Source organism: Desmodus rotundus, chromosome 7, assembly GCF_022682495.2.
Source record: "Desmodus rotundus isolate HL8 chromosome 7, HLdesRot8A.1, whole genome shotgun sequence".
Lineage (NCBI taxonomy): Eukaryota > Metazoa > Chordata > Mammalia > Chiroptera > Phyllostomidae > Desmodus > Desmodus rotundus.
Genome location: NC_071393.1, coordinates 31,837,705 through 31,853,718, shown reverse-complemented (window position 1 = coordinate 31,853,718; position 16,014 = coordinate 31,837,705). Strand labels below are relative to the sequence as shown.

At 38.1% G+C, this 16,014-nt stretch overlaps 1 long non-coding RNA gene and 1 pseudogene across 1 annotated transcript in view; one reads left to right on the top strand and one right to left on the bottom strand.

Annotated features, from left to right (window-relative positions):
* Positions 1–16,014, bottom strand: part of LOC123479434 (uncharacterized) — a 377,575-nt gene that overhangs the window by 313,347 nt on the left and 48,214 nt on the right. Inside the window, exon 3 of the long non-coding RNA XR_006655048.3 lies at positions 3,898–4,029. This is a non-coding gene — a long non-coding RNA (uncharacterized lncRNA). The remainder of the gene's footprint in view (positions 1–3,897; positions 4,030–16,014) is intronic.
* Positions 2,176–3,371, top strand: LOC112301698 (small ribosomal subunit protein mS35 pseudogene; annotated as a pseudogene).

Sequence of the window (16,014 nt, the reverse complement as noted above, 5' to 3'; positions counted from 1 at the left end):
ACAGATACATACTTATTGTCATTTTATCATTTATCTCTTTCTTTTCATTGTTGTTGTTTTCTACTACTTCTTAAAGCAAGCCTTGTAACATTTCTTGAAATCCTGGTTTGGCGATTAGAAACTCTGTTAGGTCTTTCTTGTCTGGGAAGCTCTTTACTTTTCCTCTAATTTTAAACAATAACCTTGCTGGTAAACTAGTCTTGGTTGTAGGTCTTTGCTTTTTTATCACTTTTAATATTTCATGCCAATTCCTTCCAGCTTGAAATGTTTATATTGAGATATCAGCTGACAGTTTCATGGGAAATCCCTTGTAGGTAATTATCTGCTTCTTTCTTGATGCTTTTAAGATTTCTCTTTGTCTTTGATCTTTGCCATTTTAATTTTGATATGTCTTTGTGTGGGCCATTTTGGATTCATTGTGTTTGGGACATTCTGTGCTTTCTGGACTTACGTGTCTTTTTCCTTCACCAGGTTAGAAAAGTTATTATTTCTTTAAAAGGTTCTCAATCCCTTGCTTTCTCTCTTCTCCTGGTACCCCTATGATGTGGATGTTGTTACACTTCATATAGTCCCAAAATTCCCTTAAACTATTTTCATTCTTTTTTAAAAGATTTTATTTATTTACTTTTAGGGAAAGGGGAAGAGAGAGAGAGAAACGTCAATGTGCAATAGATACATCAATGGGTTGCCTCTCACCTTTCCCCAATTGGGAACCTGGTCCACAACCCAGTCATATGCCCTGATTGGGAATCCAACCAGCAACCTTCCAGTTTGCAGGCCGGCACTCAATCTACTGAGTCACACCAATCAGGGCTGTCCTCATTCTTTTAATCCTTTTTTTTTTTTGCTTTGATTGGATGTTTCTTTGTACCTTGTCTTCTGCTGATTTTATCCTTTGCTTCATCCAACCTACTTTTTATTCCTCCCAGTGTATTTTTGATGTCAGTTATGATATTCTTTATTTATGGCTGGTTCTTTCATATGGTTATGGTTTCTATGTCCTTTTTCATGCTGTTGTAGTTCACAGTAGGTTTATTGAGCATCCATATAACAATTACTTTGAACTCCATATCTGATAGATTCTTTGCCTCCATTCTTTCATTTAGCTCTTTTTCTGGAGTTTCCTCTAGTTCTTTCATTTGGGGTCTGTTTTTTGTTTCTCCATTTTGACTGTCTCTTTCATATTTGCTTCTAGGTATTATATAGATGTGCTATGATTCCTAGTCTTCGTGGGATGGCCATACATAATAGGTGTCTGTGGGACCCAGTGGTACAGTTACCTTGATTTCCTGAGCTGTGTGCTCTAGGAATGTCCCTTGTGTGGGTTATGTGGGCCCTCCTGTTGTAACCAAGTTTAAATTTCTATTGACCTATTATTGTATGGGACAGACCCTCAGGCTGGCTGATTGTGAGTCTCAGGTGCAGCCTCAACATGGCTTCTTCTGCAAATCCTTGGTTATAAGACTCCTCTTCAACTGGTCTTTATTTGGTTATTAAGGGTAATTGTTCCTCAGTTTAGTTTTACTTCCATTTTTGTCCTGGAATGAGATGAGCGCAAGATCTACCTACTCTGCCATCATCTTGAAAAACCTATACTGCAGCAAATGGGGCAGATCAGCTCCCGCCCCCCTTCTCCTCCTCCCACCAGGTGGGGAGGATACCTGAAGTGGGGGAAAACCATGGGGATACCCCACAGATGGAGAAGTTGAGTGATTGAAGCCCATGTTTGATGCTGCCTCCCTTCATCCAGGTTATTAAAAGACAAAATGATATATAGTATGTAATGGAGCTCTATAACTATTGAGAGCTATATAGACATATAACCACAGTTATGGAAAGCAATAGATATGTCTAAGTGTAACTGATGTTCTGTAGCTAGTAAAAAATAAGAGATAATGATTTTACTAGATGAAGATGCAGCTATGCACCTGAACTAAGAAGACTCAGCTGAAGCACACCCCAATCAGAGGTGTATTTACAAAATCACTGGCAACAGAGTTCAAAGTCTCCAATATCCTCTCATTCTGCAGACGAAAACTAATGCCCAAATCTGCAGAACACCACCCAGCTAATTTGTAGGTAGTAAATACTATAATTATTTTTAGCCCACATTGTACAAAGAGAATATGAATGGGCTTTCCATATTCATAGCTAGGCAGCCTCCTCACTCCCCACATGGCTGACCCTGCAGCCCAGGGCCCAGGACCCTGCATGCTGTATCCACTGCTGTGGGGCGGGGCTGGTCACAAGCACAGAGTGACTGCCACAAGGATATCAAGCTCAGGTACAGCAGAAAGAATTTCCAAATCTGAAAGGTCAGTGAGAAGAAAGGTACTACCTCCCAGGACACAGGAAATGGTCATTGACCAGGACTGGCCAGTGTTTACCTGTTGCAGCAGCACTCAGACCCTCTGCATTACCTCTTCCTGTCCAAATGAGTTACCCAGTAAAATGGGGGTGCCCATGGCAAAGGAGGGAACTCTAGAACTTTTCAACACCCCCAATTTTCTGCAATCGACTCCTGTAGCAATTAAAAAGCATTGTGAAGCTCTTAAGATCTCTGCACTGAGTGGCCAGCTGTACTACACAGTGATTAAAAATGCAAGAAGCATTTTCCAATTGGAATTGACATAGTGGAGCCCTGGCTGGGTGGTTCAGCTGGTTGGAGCATCATCCCATACAGCAAAAGGATGTGGGGTCGGTCCCTGGTTCAGGCACATATGGGAGGCAACTAATCGGTGCTTCTCTCTCACATCAGTGTCTGTCTGTCTGTCTGTCTCTCTCTGCCCTCTTCTTCCTCTCTCTCAAAAAATCAATAAACATATCCTTAAGTGAAGACTTAAAAAAACTGAAATTGACATAGCTGATTATGTTGCATCAGGACCATCTATTCAAAACCCCAAACTGTAAGTAGTAACTTCAAGGGTAAAACTTTTCAGTTTGAATTTAGATGATCATCCAAAAAAGAAACATATTCAAGCTGCAGGAGAATGATACAGTACACTCCCAGATGTGTTTACCACCAAAGCAGGTGCTCTTTAAAGAGGCAGAATTATGATTCTGCAATATATCTGCTAATAGTTTCATACCATGAGTCTTGGAAAACTGAAGAATGGGAGGAAAAGAAGACTGAAGACACACAGCTTCTCAGAAAAAAATATTCTGGAAACACTTCCCCCCAAAAAGCCACAGAAAACATCCTGGAAGTTAATCAAGAAGAGCTCCTTGGTACTAAAGAGGTTGAAGATTAGAGAGTCTGTTGTTAGTCTAAGAACAAAGCAGGCAATGATAAGGCCCTTTCTCAGTACAAAGAACCAATGAAGAGACTATTAAATCATGAATTGCATAGAAAATTATGCTTCATTTATTAAATGCATGGTCTATATGTAATTGTTACCTAATTTGATATAACATTGTTAAAAAAAAACAACACACTGTTTTACTTCAGAAACATACCAGTGTTTCCTAGAATAGCATGGTAATAATTTTTGTAAGAAAAACATGTGGTAACAAAAATTATTTGTTTCTTACTAATTTTCAATGGCAATGATTATTAACAAATTTTCTTATTTATACTCTAGGGCAATAAGACTAATCAGAACTCTGTGATTTCTTCTGATGTAATTTGATTCTATTTCTGCCATAACAACTTTAGAATTTAAATGTACATAAGATATATGTGTATATTATAGATAGTTATTTTATCACCTGCTACATCTGCTTTTCTACACATTAGCACTCATTGGATGCTTCTGAATTACTATTTAGGTTGCGTGAGAAGCCAGGTCCAGAACCCAGTCCCTGACTGCAGCTCAGTGGTCTATTTACATAACTGCTATCTACCCAATGCATCTTTGCACATGCCAATCCTGACTAGAAACAGGTTTAGTGTCTTACCATCTATTTTCTGGGACTCATTCCTTCAAATCCACGCTTGCAGAGAAGTGGACATGGAGATTAACTGGCATTCCTCTCTCGATTCTCAAGTTAGAGCTTCCGCAGCTCAGAAAACAGATGAGGCACAGGGACCTTGAATTTAAATAGAGTAAATGACAAACTGAGAACTGCTCCAAGACACATTCCATTCCATTTAGCTGTCAACTCAGTGTTTTTAAACATATCGTAAGTCATTTCTTACCACTTCCAAAGTGGTCCACAAGTGACTAATTTTAAATCACAAAGGAATTATGTTTGAGACAGAAAGAGAGAGAGAATGAATATGCAGTTTAGAGAACTGAACTGATAACTTTGAGTGTTTCCTTTAGTGAGCACTTGCATATTTCAGAGCCAACACTAAACTTACAACATGCTCCTGAAACTTCTCTCCTCCTATCCATTTTAATTACCATGCCTGTCTTTACAAGGCTTCCAAGTAATAGCACATTCAACATGGCCAACATATAAAAAGCAGAAACAACATTTATCTTGGAAACTGAGCTTAAGAAAAAGCATTATGGTATACTAGAAAGAGTAAACACATTGGAACCAAACAGATGTGACCGGAAATCCTAACTGTACCACTTGCTGGCTCTTTGGTAATTGTACAAACCACTTTTCTGAGCTTTGGTTTTCCACATTACACCACTACTCTGGTGGCCACATTAAGTGAGGAAGGAAAATATCACAATAAGAGAAACATAAACTTGAATCTATTGTGAGTTCAGTTTGTGTCATCTTTTAGTTGTGCTAATTTGATAGCTGGTATATAAGACTATACGTGCTGTGTAGGGGGAGTTTCTCAGTAAGTTAACTGATTCACATGTCCTACATTTCTCAATTTTCATCATACGCTTGGGAAATTTGCAAGTCCCAGTCTAACTTTCATCCTTTAAGAAGCCTTTAAAATGCCTCCTAATAACTGTACATTCCATGCAACCTTTCCGGAATAACCGAAGAATAAATGACAGCTTGTCCCAATCAAGCCATATCTAAAAATGAAGTTTAAAGACTGCTCCATTCATCTGAGGCCCCAATTGAAGCATTTTATTTTAGTATCCATAAATATTTGGACATGTTCACTACTTTCTCATCTGAAGCACCTGTAGATTCATGGAAACAGCACTTGAAATGGCATTAGGAGATTTGGATCTCAAACCTCTTCTCTTTGTTCATTTTGCCTTTGTTGTAGGTACTTTATCTCACTGAGTCTTGTTTTCCTCAGATGAAAATATAATAGCATCCAGACAATGAAATATTACTTACAGGTAAAAAATAAATTATCAAGCCATGAAAAGACAGGAAGGAATCTTAAATAAGTATTGCCAAGTGAAACAAGCCAATGTGAAAGGCTATATATTATATGATTCCAACTGTGTGACATTCTGGGAAAGGCAAAGCTATGGAGACAGTAAAAGGGTCAGTTATTACAGGGTTGGGGTAGGGAGGACTATGTGGAGCACAAAGGACTTTTAAGGCAATGAAACTATTACATATGATATTACACTGGTGGACACACATCATTATGCATTTGTCCAAACCCACAGGATATACAATACCAAGAATGAACCTTAGTTAAACTATGGACTTTGGGTGATGATGATATTTCAATGTAGGTTCATTGATTGTGACAAATGTACCACTCTGGCGGGGGGTGTTGGTTGCAGGGGAGGTGTGTGGGAAGAGAGGTAATCAGGGTGACAAATATGGGAGCTCTGTGCTTTCATAGAATTGTTGGTTCACAACAATTTTGTTGTGAACCAGAAGTACTCTAAAAATAAAGTTTAGTTTTAAAAGTGACTGCATTATCACTCAGGGTTGCTGTGAGAAATAGAATACAAAGCATGTAAACCTACTACTCAGAGCATCTAGAACATTGTCAACTGCATCTAAATGTTCCCTGCGTATATCCTGCTAGGCTTTGAATTCCAAGAAGGGAGACACAACCACAACATTCTAGAAAACATCTTTTAGGAATAAAAAAACAATTAGCCACTAAATGTTGATATTATAATAATAATGATCATTCAACAATTTGCAGTCTGGGAAGCAAGCACTTTTCTATAACTGAGACAATTTGTTAAAATTTATTTTTAAATTTTTTTTAGTTTTTATTGTTATTCAATTACAGTTGTGTGCCTTTTCTCCCCATCCCTCCACCCCACCCCAGCCGAACCCACCTCCCTCCTGTACCTCCACCCTCCCCCTTGATTTTGTCCAGGTGTCCTTTATAGTAGTTCCTGTAATCCCCTCTCCCCACTGGCCCCTCCCCACTCCCCCCTGGCTATTGTCAGATTGTTCTTAATTTCAATGTCAATTGAGACAATTTTTAAATGTATTTTATTTGTTACCAGTATACACACAGACATACACATTAAAATCAAGCAAATTAAGACTGGGAATAATGTCAGATGAGTAAGGTATTTGCTTTGGGTATAGATTTAATGTGAGACAAAAGCTAAATAAACAAGATAAAATTTTAAAGCAATATAATAAAAAGAGCAAAAATTCATGATGAACAAAATATAATTTTTAAAGGTAGAATCAATATTACTGATTTTTCTTTCTGACCTGGACTGCAACACGGCTTGGCACAGCACAGATGTGACACCCAGACAGCTGTCTCAGGCACTCCTCAAAGGTAACACTTAACCTGGATCTCGGCTTCATTGACAGTACCAGATGCACCATGAGTCCTTTATTCTGAGGACCTGTTCCCTTTCATAATCATGTCAATAACTCTTTACTCTCTGCAGAAGTATCTGTTAGAGTACATGTTTTGTTGTGGGCTTTTTTTTTTCTTTTTGTAACTACAGTTTTTTAATTAACTGTTGTTCAGTCACAGTTGTCCCCATTTTCCCCCCATTACTCTACCCTGACTGCCCACCCCCACCTTCCTCATTAAATCCTCCCCCTGTTGTCTTTACCCTCATGTCCTTTATACATGTTCCTTGACTTGACCCTTACCCTTCCTCCTCTGTTATCCCCCTCCTCCCTTCCCTTCTAGAATCTGTCAGTTTCTTCTTTATTGCCATGAATCTGATTCAATTTTCCTCAATTGTTTGGTTTGTTGATTAGGTTCCACTCACACATGAGATCATATGGTATTTCTCTTTCACTGCCTGGCTCATTTCATTTCAAATAATGCTCTCCAGTTCCATCCATGCTGTTGTGAAGGGTAGAAGATCCTTCTTTCTGCTGCATAGTATTCCATTGTGTAAATGTACCCCAGTTTTTTGATTCACTCATTTACTGTTGGGTACTTAGGCTGTTTCTTACACTTGGCTATTGTACATGGGGTGCATAGGTTATTTTGAATTGGTATTTCAGGATTCTTAGGGTAATGCCAGCAGTGGAACTGCTGGTTCAAAACACAGTTCCATTTGTAATTTTTTGAGGAAATTCCAGGCTGTTTTCCACAGTGGCCTCACCAGTCTGCATTCCCACCAACAGTGTACTAGAGTTCCCTTTTCTCTGCATCCTCACCAGCAGTTGTTGTTTGTTGATTTGTTTATGATGGCCATTCTGACTGGTGTGAAATGGTATCTCATTATGATTTTAATTTGCATCTCTCTGATGGCTAGTGATGCAGAACATCCTTTCATATGTCTCTGGGTCCTCTATATATCCTCATTGGAGAAGTGTCCAGGTCCTTTGCCCATTTTTTAATTGGATTATTTGTCTTCCTGGAGTGGAGTTGTGTGAATTATTTACATATCTCGGAGATCAAACCCTTGTCCGAGGTATCATTGGCAAATATAGTTTCCCATACTGTTGGTTCCCTTTTCATTTTGCTGATGTTCTCTCTAGTCATGCAGAAGTGTTTTAATTTGATATAGTTCATTTGTTTATTCTTTTCTTTAATCGTGTTCTCTAAGGAAATATCAGTGAAAATATTGCTGCATGAAGTATGTGAGATTTTCTTGCCTATGTTCTCCTCTAGGACTTTTATGGTATCATGACTTATATTTAAGTTGTTTATCCATCTTGAGTTTATTTTTGTGTATGATGTAAGTTGGAGATCAAGTTTCATTTTTTTGCATGTAGCTGTCCAGATGTCCCAACACCATTTATTGAAGAGGCTATCATTACTCCATTTTGTGCTCCTGCCCCTTTTGTTGAATATTAATTGACCATAGAGACATGGGTTTATTTCTGGGCTCTCTATTCTGTTCCACTGATCTATGTGTCTGTTTTTATGCCAGTAACAGACTGGTGGACTTGTAATATAGTTTGATATCAGGTATTGTGATCCCTCCTATTTGTTCTTCTTTCTCAAAATTGCTGAGGATATTTGGGGTCATTTATAGTTCCATATAAATTTTTGAAATGTTTATTCTATATCTGTGAAATGTGTCTTTGGTATTTTTTAAAGATTTTATTTATTTATTTTTAGAGAGAGGGGAACGGAAGGAAAGAGAGGGAGAGAAATATCAATGTATGGTATCCTATCTAGTGCCCCCTACAGGGACCTGGCCCACAACCCAGGCATGTGCCCTGACTAGGAGTTGAACTGATGACACTTTGGTTCGTAGGCCACCACTCAATCTATTGAGCCACACCAGCCAGGGATGTCATTGGTATTTTAACAGGGATTGCATTGAATCTATAAATTGCTTTGGGTAGGATGGACATTTAGATGATGTTAATTCTTCCAATCCATGAACATGGTGTTGGCTTCAATTTATTTGTTGGCTTAATTTCTTTCTTCAGAGTTCTGCAGTTATGAGTATAGGCCTTTTACCTCCTCAGTTAGGTTTATTCCTAGGCAATTTATTTTTTTTATTGCTATAGCAATGGGATTTTTGTCCTAATTTCTGTTTTTAATATTTCGTTGTTGGTGTACAAAAATGCCTTCAATTTCTGAATGTTGACTTTGTATCCCGCCATTTTTCCAAATTCTCTTCTTAAGTCGAGTAGTTTTTTGGTGAAATCTATAGCGTTTTCTATGTACACTATCATGTTATCTGTAAACAATGAGTTTTATTTCCTCCTTTCCAATTTCAATGACTTTTATTTCTTTTTTCCAATTTTTAAATATATTTTATTGATTACGTATTACAGTTGTCCCATTACCCCCCCCTTATCCCCCTCCTCCCTGCAAACCCTTCCCGCCCACATTCTCCCACCTTTATTTCATGTCCATGGGTCGTACATATAAGTTCTTTGGCTTCTGCATTTCCTATACTATTCTTAACCTCCCCCTGTCTATTTTCTACCTTAATTTATTCTTATTCCCTGTACCTTTTCCCCTTTTCTACCTCTTCCCTCCCCAACTGATAAGCCTCCATGTGATCTCCATACCTGTGATTCTGTTCCTGTTCTAGTTGTTTGCTTAGTTTATTTTTGTTTTGTTTTTTTTTTAGGTTTGATTGTTGATAGTTGTGAGTTTGTTGTCATTTTACTGTTCATATTTTTATCTTATTTTTTAAATAAGTCCCTTTATCATTTTACATAATAAGGGATTTTTTTTTCTTGTCTGATCACTGTGGCTAGAAGTTCTAATACTATGTTGAGTAGAAGTGGTGAAGTGGACACCCTTGTCTTGTTCCTAATCTTGGTGGAAAGTGTTTAGTTTTTGCCCGTTGAATTTGATGTTGGCTATGGGTTTCACATGTATGAACTTTATTATATTGAGGTGTGCTCCCTCTACTCCAACTTTGCTGAGCATTTTGATCATAAATGAGTGCTATACCTTATCAAATGCTTTTTCTGCATCTATTTAGATGATGATGTGATTTTTGTCTTTCCTTTTGTTTATGTGATGTACTACATTTATTGATTTGTGAATATTTTACCTTCTTGCATCCCTGGGATGAATCCCACTTGGTCATGGTGTATGATCTTTGTAATGTATTGCTGGACATGGTTTGCCAGTATTTTGTTGGGATTTTAGCATCTATGTTCATCAGCAATATTGCCCTATAGTTTTCTTCCTTTGTTGTGTCTTTATCTGGTTTTGGGATTAGGACGATGCTAGCCTCATAAAAAGAGTTTGAGAGTCTTCCTTCTTCTTGCATTTTTTGGAGTAGTTTGAGATGGATATGGGTTAGCTCTCCTTAAATGTTTTATAAAATTCTCCTGTGAAACTGTCTAGTCCAGGGCTTTTGTGTGCCAGGAGTATTTTTGATTACTGTTTCAATTTCTCTAGCTATTATCAGTCTGTTCAGCCTTTCTGCTTCTTTTGATTCAGTTTTGGAGAATTATGTTTCTAGAAATTTGTCCATTTCACCTAGGTTTTCAAATTTCTTGGCATATACTTGTTCATAGTAATTTCTAACAATATTTGTTTTCTGTGGTCTCAGTTGTAATTTTTCATTTCTGATTTTATTTATTTGGGTCATCTCTCTTTTTTTTCTTATGAGTCTGGTTAAAGGCTTGTCAATTCTGTTTATCTTTTTAAGGAACCAGCTCCTGGATTTGTTGATCCTTTGAATTGTTCTTTTAGACTCCATGTCATTTAATTCTGCTCTGATCTTGATTATTTCCTTCCTGTACTCACTCTGTACTTTGTTGTTGTTCCTCCAGTTCTTGTAGATGTAGGGTTAGGTTGTTTGTTTGAAATGTTTCTGTCTTTTGTAGGTAGGCCTGTATTGCTATGAACTTCCCTCTCAGGACTGCCTTCCCTGTGTCCCATAAGTTTTGCACTCTTGGATATTCATTTGCATTTGTTTCCAGACTTTTCGATTTCTTCCTTGATCTCATCATTAGGCCAATCATTGTTTAATAGCATACTATTCAATCTCCATAAATTTGAATGTTTTTGAGGGTTTTTTTAACTTGAGGTTGGTTTCTACTTTCAAGCCCTTGTGGTCCAAGAAAATGCTTGATATGATTTATCAATTTTCTTGAATTTGTTGAGGCTTGTTTTGTGTCCTATCATGTGGTCTATCTTTGAAAATGTTCCACGCGCATTTGAAAAGAATGTGTATTTTACTTCTTTGGGATGAAAGGCTCTATATATCAGTTAAGTCCACTCCATCCAGGGTGTTGTTCAATGCCACAATATCCTGGCTGATATTTTGTTTGGAAGATCTACCTATAGCTGACAATGGAGTGTTACAATCCCCTAGTAAAAGTGTGTTACTCTCTATATCTTTCTTGAAGCCCTCCGGATTCTCCTTATATACTTGGGTGCTCCTTTATTGGGTTATATATGTTTACAATGTTTATGTCTTCTTGATGGATTCTTCCCGTATTATGAAGTATTTTTCTGTTCATTTGTTTGAAGTCTATTTTGTCTGATAGAAGTATTGCTACCCTGACTTTTTTTTTTCCTGCCCATTTGCTTGGAGTACTTTTTTCTCTATCACTTCACTTTCTATCTGTGTAGGTCCTTTGTTCTGAATCGTAAGCAGCATAAGTGTGGGTCACGTTTTCTTACCCATTCAGCTACCCTATGTCTTTTGATTGGTGCATTTAATCCATTTACATTTAAGGTTACTACTGATAGGTATTTATTGCCACTTTTCCACTTTGTACCTGTGTTCCTCTCTCTATCACTCTTTTTCTTCATCTTCTTAAAGCAGTCCCTTTAGCATATCTTCCAATGCTGGTTTGGTGGTGTATTCTTTGAGCCTTGCTTTGTCCGGGAAACTCCTTATTGGCCTTCCATTTTAAATGAGAGCCTTTCTGGGTAGAGTAGTCTTGGTTGCAGGCCTTTGATTTTTGTTAATTGGAGTATTTTTTGCCATTCCCTTCTGGCTTATAGTGTTTCTGTTGAGAAGTCAGCTGCTAGCTTTATCGGAGCTTCCTTGTATGTTACCTCCTATTCCTCCCTTGCTGCCTTGAAGATTCTGTCTTTGAATTTTACCATTTTAATTATGATGTGTCTTGGAGTTGGCCTCTTTAGATTCATCTTGATCGGGACCCTCTGTGCTTCCTGGACTTGTGTGACTATTTTTCTCATCAAATTAGGGAAGTTTTCCATCATAACCTTTTTAAGCAAGTTTTCTATCCCTTGCTCATCTTCTCTACCTTCTGGTGTTCCTAATATATGGATATTATTATGTTTAATGATGTCCTGCAGTTCCCTTAAGCTCTCATATTTCTTTTTAGGTCATTTTTCTTCTTGCTGTTTCTAGGAATTTTTTTCTACCTTGTTCTCCAGCTTGCTGATTCAACCCTCTTCTTCATCTAGCCTGCTTTTAATTCCTTCTACTGAGTTCTTGAAATCAGAAAATGTGTTTTTCATTTCTTCCTGGTTCTTCTTGGTAGTTTCTTTGTCCTTTTTTATGCTGATGTAGTTTGCAATAAGTTCCTTGTAGCTTCCCTCTAGGTTTGGGTAATTCTCACTGAGCTCATTGAGCTTCCTTATAACCACTGCTATGAACTCAATATCTGATAGTTTACTTCCCTCTATTTCATTTAGCACTCTGAGGATTTCTCCTTTCCTTTTGATTAGGGGTTGTTTGTCATCTCATTTTGGGGGAAATTCTTTTTGTTTGCTTCTGCTTCTTAAGTTGGTCTGTTTTGCCTCCTTGTCTTTGTGGTGTGAATTTCTATGGTAGGAGACCTGCAGCATTCAGTGTTACAGTCTCCTTGATCTCCTGAACTTGATGTTTTTGGGATGCCCTTTATGACATTTATATTGGCTCTCCGGATGTAACTGGGTTTTGATTGTTGGGTCATTCTTCGTTGGGCTCTTCCCTCCAGCTGGTTGAATGAGGGTCAGTCCACCTACCATGTCTTATATGCTGTTGTGCACGTGCTGCCAAAAAAAACACGTACCCCAGAAAAGAAACCCCACCAATGAAAATAACTCCCACCTGCATCCCATTATCAATGTAAATGAACCAGTATTAACTAGGGTGTGAAGAGATTAAGACTATTGTAAGAAAGGAGAACAAATATGAAATGACCTACTTAAAGAAAAACGATTTTGAGAGAGCAGAGTGAGGAGCAGTACTAAGAGTAGGAAATCATAACAATGCTAAGGGAGAAAGTAAAATTTGCATCATAAATAAAAAAGAGAATGAAGAAGGCAGAATGGAATAAGAGAAGGGAAGCATATAATATTATGTTTAAACAGAAATTAAAATAAAATAAAATGAGAGAAATAAAATGGAGGAAAAGTAAATAAATTAAAAATAGGAACCAAATTGGAAAGATCCACCACAGCACTATCAACAAAAATAAGCTAAAATGTCTGTAGGTGTGATGGGAATAAGGGGGGGGGGAGAAAGAAAGAAAAGCTTAAGAGATGTCTAGAGGAAAGTGGCTGCAAATGAAACTTTATGCATCGGCCCTTTCAATGGCTCTTTGCATCTCCAGGCATATGTCTCTGGCAGAGTGAAACCCTGCCACGTTTCACTGCTAGATGTTATTTGTGCACTTTTGGGGCTCTGGTGCTCTAGGCTGGGGGTCCCAGCTTAGGGTTTAGTATCCCACTCTTCTCAGGAGGATCCAACTGGTCACTTAAATATCTCTCTGGGGCTTCAGCTGCCTCCTGGTGGCACCCAGCCAGCCCTCTCATGTACCCATTGCACTCCCTACCAGGCAGGTTGTGCTAAAGGTAATTCTTCTGTCTGTCTGTGGTTGTAAGTCTTCTCTCTCACTATTGTTCAGTTGTTTGTTCCAGGTGATTTCTCCACAATTTAGTTGTAATTCCAGATTGGTTGTGGGAGGAGGTTAGTGTACCTTCTACTCGCTCCTCCACCATCATGGATTTCCCACTAAATACTTTTCCAGAGTACATGTTTTGGATGATGATTTGTATAAAATACTAAAAATCAAGAGCCACAAAGCTATGTCTCAAACTTCTAACTCCACCTGTATTACTCTTTCCTCATACCTTCGTGGGATAAGTCACTGGCCTTTGTCATTTTTATTATAACCAAAAAAAAAAATATGCTCAGGTCCAGAACACATTCCAGGTCTCAGGCTTGGGCAAGGCTCCAGTGGCTCATCCAAGCACAAGCACAAGCACCAAGGTAAAATGAATGCCGGGTGATTATGATTCTGCTATTTACTTCCTAAAGCAGTGACAGCTGGCAAGATCCGGGAACAAGTGGATGTGAGCATGAGTGTGTTGGGGAGGTAGAGGAAAGAGAAGCTTAAGAGGAGAGTGTCAGAGAATCTCCATGATTCCACATTTGTCAACAAACAAATCCTACAAGGACAGTTAACTGGCTCACTCTCTTTCCTGTGGAGATGATTCATCATTCAGTCCATAGATACTTCCTGAGTACCTGTTAGGAGCAAAGCATCATACTTCAATTGTTCAGGACACAAAGGGAAAGTACTACTGCATATACCGCAGGTCTGGCTTTTTTTGTAAGACTCACAAACCAATATAAAAGATAAAATATAACAAAACAAGAGGCTCCTTAACAGTTTATAGTACTTTCACACTAATACCACTCCATATTGATCTTCATCACATGATAACAAAGTTTAAATAGGTATATATCACCATTCCCATCAAAAATGATTAAATCATTTTTTATTTTAAATGATGAAGCTAGAATTAGAACTCAAATGTTCTGGCTTCTTCAAGATAATGCAATGTGACAAGTTCAAAGTGGGTGGAATAAGTAAGCATTAGAGAGAAGATTAGAATGGTGGGATTACTTTCCAGTGGTGTGGTACAAATACAAAGCACAAGGTGCACAAGAAAAAGAAAAGTAAGAACAAGTAATGGATGTGGAGAGTTGTGGTGGTAAGGATGGAAATGACAATGGAGCATTATGCTAAGTGAAATAAGCCAGGAAGTGAGGGACAAATACCATATGATCTCACCTTTAACTGGAACATAAGCACTAGAAGGAAAAAGCAAACAAAATATAACCAGAGACATTGAAGTTAAGAACAATGTAACAATAGCAAGGGCGGGGGTGGGGGGGTGGGGGCGGGGACAGTGGGAAGAGGGGATTACAGGAACTACTATAAAGGACACATGAACAAATCCAAGGGGGAGGGTGGAGAGGGGGGAGGGAAGTGGGTTCACCTGGGGTGGGGTGAAGGGATGGGGAGAAAAGGCATACAACTGTAATTAAATAACAATAAAAAAAAATTCTTTTTCATACAAAAAAAAAAAAAAAAGAAAAGAAAAAGGCTGACACCAGCAAACACAGAGACCTGGCAGTTATTGGTTGGTATCAGCCATCATTAGCCATAGAGATGGTGGCAACAGGTTTCTTGGGAAGAAATGTTAGATAAACCAATAAAATAAGGTAATGGTCAAATTGTGAAGATTATATGTGTTTGTGTGTGTATACATATATATAGCACATATAGTGTGCATATATATACAGCATATATGGTGTGCATATATATAGCATATATGGTGTGCATATATATGTAGCACATATGGTATGTGCATATATGTAGCATATATGGTGTGCACATATATATAGCACACATGGTGTGCACATATATAGCATATATGGTGTGCATATGTATATGTGTGTGTATACCATATATATGCACACCATATATGCTAAGGAGTTTGAACTTTATTGGGTAGAAAAAATAGAGATTAAAGTTTTACACCAAAAAGTGGTATAAATATTAATTTTAGGGAGATGAATCTGCTTGTGGATTGAATGTAGTGTGTTTTGGTGGAGAGAAACTCTGTCAAGGAAATCTGTTAGGAGACCACATCAGGGATCTAAATAACAAGATTCTGATCTAGTGATATAGACTGAGAAAAACCAAAAGGGAGTTGGTGCCAGAAAACATGGTTTTAACTCTTTTATTGTATTCATTCCCAAATGGCCTGGGGAGAACTAACACTGCCATGTCATTCAAAGCATTTTTCATTAATCCGATTTTAGAACTTCCACATGCCAGGCATTGTATTACACATTAAGATACTCAGGTAAAAAGACAAGCCCTTGCCTCTGAAAGGACCCCGGGGATGCTGATGAACACTCCAGAGCTGTCCCGGGGTGGGGTGGTCAGGAAAGGCTTCACAAGAGGGATTGATCCTTGAGCTGAGTCTCAAAACATGGGCAGAAAGTTGGTGCAGCAGAAAAAAAGGAGCATGTATTTTGTAGAGAAGGAAAGAGAGTGACAGTATATGAAAAGACACTAAAGAGTAAGTGGCACAGTGAGTTTTAAGAATTCCATTTAATT